The sequence below is a fragment of the Peromyscus californicus genome, unplaced genomic scaffold (assembly GCF_007827085.1).
Source record: "Peromyscus californicus insignis strain IS unplaced genomic scaffold, ASM782708v3 Scaffold_5__1_contigs__length_169319896, whole genome shotgun sequence".
Classification (NCBI taxonomy): domain Eukaryota; kingdom Metazoa; phylum Chordata; class Mammalia; order Rodentia; family Cricetidae; genus Peromyscus; species Peromyscus californicus.
Genome location: NW_026294573.1, coordinates 36,758,181 through 36,764,091, shown reverse-complemented (window position 1 = coordinate 36,764,091; position 5,911 = coordinate 36,758,181).

Here is a 5,911-nt window from a genome sequence, read left to right as displayed (position 1 = left end):
TACAATTTTACCTTAGAATTATGTTCAATTTCCTGCCTTCTCTCGTTACGCAGTATGACTTTGAGCATCTCAAAGACACTGACCATAGCTAGGCGGTGGTGGCACACGCCTTTAATCTAGCACTTGGGAAGCAGAGGCAGGTAGATCTCTGTGAATTTGAGGCTAGCCTGGTCTACAGAGTGAGTTCCAGGACAGGCTCCAAATCTACACAGAGAAACCCTGTCTCAAAAAAAAAAAAAAAATACTGACCATATCAAGCTGGTTGAACAAAAGAACAAAATGTTATTAAATACCAAGATGTTGGTAGCCTATCTAGGTAAGACATAAGCTTCACAAGATGGGAGATGATCTCCAAGCAAATTGAACACCTATCATGTTGGTAAAATGCATATGGACCCAGTTTTAGGGTGGGCCAGGATATCCTATCCAAAGTGGTAGATAAAATTGCTACTTCTCGGATCCCCTAACACCAAAAAGAAGTATGGACTTAATAGGCCTCTTCAAGGTATGAAGGCAGCAGGGCATCCCTCCACACCTGAGAATACTGTTCCATCCATATACTTAGGTGACAGAATGTTGCTGGCAAGTTCAATTGTCGGGTAAGCTGTGGATAAGCCACAGAAACAGTGCATCTCTTATCCACTTTGTAAAGGAGGAGTTCATAGAGAGAGATGAAAGTCTGTACAGATTCTTGTGCAGTGGTCCAGGCTCAGGGCATTTGATCAGGGACCTATGTTTTTATATTATACATTAATGACCACTAGAAAGCACCAATCACAGCTAGGCATGGTGGTGCACACTTTCAATCCCAGCACTTAGGAGGCAGAAACAGGTGAATTTCTGTGAGTTCAAGGCCAGCCTGGTCTACAGAGTGAGTTCCAGGAAAGCCAGGGCTGTTACACAGAGAAACTCTGTCTCAAAGAACCAAAAACCAAACCAAACCAAACCAAACCAAAACAACAACAACAAAAGCACCTATCATGGAACAGACACTGAGCAAACAGACAAAATGACTTGATGAGGCTGTGCTAATTAGCCTTTGTCTTTGGCTACCACGGAACTGGCACAACAGGTACATGAAATAACAACCATGCTAGTGTGTAAATGGAGTCTGGATAGAGACCCAACATAGAAACTTCCACTTACAGAGGCTGATCTTTATTTTTTAAATTACATTTAATTATTTATTTATATATTTAGTGTGTGTGTGTGTGTGTGTGTGTGTGTGTCTGTCTGTCTGTCTGTCTGTGTTGGGGGTATGGGCATGGACATAGAGGTTAGGGGACAACTTGTGGGAGTTGGTTGTCAGGCTTGGTGGCAAGTCCATTACTAACTGAGACATCTTGCCAGTCCTAGACATTTTTTTTTTCCGATTTGTGTGTGTTCATGCATGCCTGTACAACATGTGTGGAGGTCAGAGGACAGTTGCTGGTGTTGGTCCTCAGGGTCCTCAGGGCCAATACCTTTTGTTTGAGACAGAGTCTGTCTTAGATAGGTTTCTATTACTGTAAATAAAGATGAGGACCAAAAGCAACTTGGAGAGGAAAGAGTTTATTTGACTTACACTTTCACATCACAGCCCATCACTGAAGAAAATCAGGACAGGAACTCAAGGCAGGAATCTGGAGGCAGGAATTGAAGCAGAAGCCATGCAGGAATGCTGCTTATTGTCTTGCTCCCCATGACTTTCTCAACTCGCTTTCTTATACCACCCAGGACCGCTGGCCCAGGAGTGTACTGCCCACAGTGGGGTGGGCTTTTCTCTATCAATTAGAAATCAAGAAAACGCCCCACTGACTTGCTTATAGAGATAGTCTAAGGGAGGCATTTTTCTCAATTGAAGTTCCTCTTCCCAGATAACTCTAGCTTGTATCAAGTTGACAAAAAAACCAGCCAGGACAGGGTCTCTTATTGGCTCACAACTTTGCTAAGTAGCTCAGGCTAGCTGGCCTGTGAACTTCCAGGAATCTATCTGTCTCTGCCTCTCATTTCTGGAATTACATACATATCACATTGCACCTGGCTTTTTATGGAGCTGTGGGGACCTGAACCAATGTCCTCAGGATTGTAAAGCAAGCAGTTTCTCCCCAGCCACACGGAGGTTAATTGTGAATATTCAACTCTTGACAACCAAGGCAAACGACTAAGCTCTTAGTTACAGTGCTGATCTCTGACAGAGGATTGAGTAACCAAATAATTTCATTTAGAAGGGTCAGGGGCTTGTTTTCAAAAAAATTGATCTGCATCTGAAGCTTGCACTTCCTAGCTGCATGTATCAAATGTCACTGACACCTAGGATTGGTGCTTGGTCCACATGGAATAGCTGCCAACCAGGGAACCCATTTCAAAGCCAAAGGTGTGTTTATCTTCTAGGCCATCAGTAAAACCCAGAAGCTGTGAGCATCACAAAACACTGGAACTGCCTTCTCTAGGCACATTTGGAAGGCTTAGCTCAGACATAACATTCTGAAGAGATAGATGTTCTCTTGGAGATGATGAGTAAGAATTAAATCAGGGACATCTATGTAGTGCTGGGCCTCCAATAAAGGAAAATTAAGTCCAGAAGCCAGTGAGTAGAAGCAGGAGTGGTCTCATTTGTCATTCCCAGTGACCTTCTGGGAGACCGTGCTTGCTGTCCCAACTCTAGGCTTTGCAGGATTAAAGGTCTGGGATCATTAGACCGTAGGTTATAAGTGCTGGCAGGGAACCAGAGACTCTTTGTGCACAGGGACTAGAAGATGGTGTGAGTCACTGATCCTGAAGCAGAAGGACGTTCTCCTTGTGTGCAGTGGGGGCAGAGATGACTCCCTGAAGAACCCAAGAGTCCTGCCAGTGCCTTTTTCTCCTACTGTAGCTGTGAACAGACCGTGAGACATCATGACCTGAGAGGTGCGGCGGTTTAGGACTGGGAACTTTAAGGACATAGGGTTTGAGTCACACCGATAAGTTCTAAAACTTGGTGAAATGGGAGGTGACGGGGATGGGCTCTCAGCGTGGGTGGTGGAGGAAGAAGAAGATGAGGGCTAGCTGTGACCCCCGAGATCAATTGTAGTGACTGATGTCTAATTCATCTCCTTCTTCTGAGTCTTTTCCTCGGGAAAGAACCCCAGAAGAGCTGCTCCCTGATCCTGCGTGGGGAAGTAAATCTCTGCGCGTCTAGCAGTGGGCTGTGGCGGCCATGGATAGTCTCTCTCACGTCTCTGACGGTGGGAAGCGTGTTTCACTGACTGCTTTGCTGCTGTGCTCTGACTTTACGTGTGGGCTGCTCCCGTGTAATGGCTGAGGGAATAAAGGGTTCTGGGACAGACCCACTCTCGGGATTTTCCGGACTTCTCTTATGAGCAGATTCAGTGTCACCAAACTTTCTTACACCTGCATTGCCATCGAAGACCCATGCACACGCTCCTCCTTTCCTTTTTCTGTCATCTGTATTGAAATCTCAGGGCCTTCCCAGATTTCCCTGGTTCCTTACTTTCTTCCTTTATTTTCTATAAAATATAATCTCTAATAAATTTCTTACATATTTAAACCCATCTTGACTAATATATACCTTAAATGTTCACCAAAGGGAGTATATATAAGGGGTTACCACATAAGATAAAAACAGAACAGACTGTCATGAGTTATATAGATAACTCTCATGAATATGTGCTTAGTGAAAACAGAAAATATTCATACTACCTGATTACATATAAATGAGTAATGGGTACCTTTTGAGGTGTGGGTATTGACTGGAAAAGGACACAAGGGACCTTTCTGGAATGGCAGAACATTTTGCATTTTGATCCGTGTGGTAGTTTTATGGATGTACATATCCCAAAAAATCATCAAGCTTTGCACTTCAGATTTGTGCATTTTGATGGATGTGAATTCCACTTTAATAAAGTAAAGAAAAATAATAAAGAAGACTCATTGGTTCTGTGTAATTGGTTGCTAATAGGCATAGAGGACACCAGGTAGACCTGGGTCAGCTGTTCGACAGTGCTGTTAGAAATTAATTATTTCCCATAAGCTTTTTGGTGTGTCAGTCAACTCAAGCCTGGCTTATTTCACCACATGTCAATATGCTAAAAGAATTGTTTTCTCAAGTTCTCTCTCTCTCTCTCATTTTTTTATTTTTTGAGACAGGGTTTCTCTGTGTAGCCTTGGCTGTCCTGGAACTCACTCTGTAGACCAGGCTAGCCTCGAACTCACAGAGATCTGCCTGTCTCTGCTTCCTCAAGTGCTGGGATCAAAAGTGTGCACCACCATCGCCTGGCGCTCTCTCTCTCTCTCTCTCTCTCTCTCTCTCTCTCTCTCTCTCTCTCTCTCTCTCTCTCTCTCTCTCTCGATAGGGTCTCTTTGTGTAGCCCTGGCTGTTCCAGAACTCACTCTGTAGACTAGGCTGGCTTTGAACTCACAGAAATCAAATCCACCTGCCTCTGCCTTCTGAATGCTGGGATTAAAGGTATATGCCACCACCATCTGGACATCTGTTTAATTTTATAGCTACTTCATAACTGGAGTGGGGTGTGATGACTTTAAGGAAGGCAACTATTAAGTTTACTGTAAACATATGTAATTAAGGGCACGGGAGGCACTGAGCCCCGTGGCCCCAGGGCGGAGAAGGCACAGGAGAAGGCACAGGAGATGGCAAAGATGGCCAAGATGCTGGTGCAGCTGGTGCGGCGGATAGAGAAAAGTCATCATGAGCGCGGTTTCCAGCCAATGGATTCTGGTCGAGTGATGATGATTGGCTGACATGACACCCTGGAGAAGCTGAAACCAGAGCCTTTTGTGTGTCCCCCCCTCCCCCCGGTCGTGTCGTGTGTCCCCCGTGTCGTCCCCCACCCCCCACCCCCACCCCCACCCCTGGTCTTCACTCTGTTCTCACTACGTTTCTGGTACGGTCTGCGGCGACCTCGATAAGAGTTTTTGATTACTCAGTGGTTCTTTTTTCTGTTTGTTTGGGGGAAATAACTCTGATTTGGAAAATGCGCTCACATATGGGAATTAGGGTCTAGATTGTAAACCCTGTGGTAGTCGAATGACGTTCGCTCCTGGGCTTTGGTGGTTGTTCATGCATTTTGAGGTGCTTTGCTCTTTCTTTTTTTTTTTTTTTTGGTTTTTCGAGACAGGATTTCTCTGAGTAGCTTTGCGCCTTTCCTGGAACTCACTTGGTAGCCCAGGCTGGCCTCGAACTCACAGAGATCCGCCTGTCTCTGCCTCCCGAGTGCTGGGATTAAAGGCGTGCGCCACCACCGCCCGGCTGCTTTGCTCTTTCTTGGGTGGCCTGATAGCTCTCTGGAACTTTGGGTCCCTGTGACACTTTGAGACTCGGGTTGGAGCTCACTGGCTCTGGAAGTTCTGAAGGAGCTGCATTAATTCTAGAAGACCACTCCATGCAGCAATGGCAGAAGAAGGGACCAGACTTCATCTGGGTATGGGTCTTCCATGGCTAGGACGGATGACCTGGGAGAAGGGTCGGAGGATAGTATTGTTTCGATGGGGAGCTTTAATTTCTGTGTGAGACCAAAGGAGGAGAGATGTATTTTGTGCAAACTTAAATTTTATGTGCTCCACTATCTATTGTAACCTGTCTGGTGAGTTTGCACAGCCTAACTCATTTCTAGATGAAATGGAACCCAGAATGGGAGAGGAGGTCTTGTTAGTCTGTACAAGTTGGCATTTTAACCCCATATATTTGAGGAGATCCTGGGAATAAAATCCCTGCAAAGCCCTTTGTGGGCTGGGAAGGAAAACTTGGAACTGTCTGCAGTGGACCCTAAACTTGGAGAAGAGGCGCCTTCAAGGTTCATATGTAGTCAAGCTATAAGTGTATTGAGAAGCAGACCTGAGAAGCATTTGAGGTCAAAACCCCTACCATGTTTGAAAAACAAAATTTTACATGTTAATAAAAGTATTCATTTGC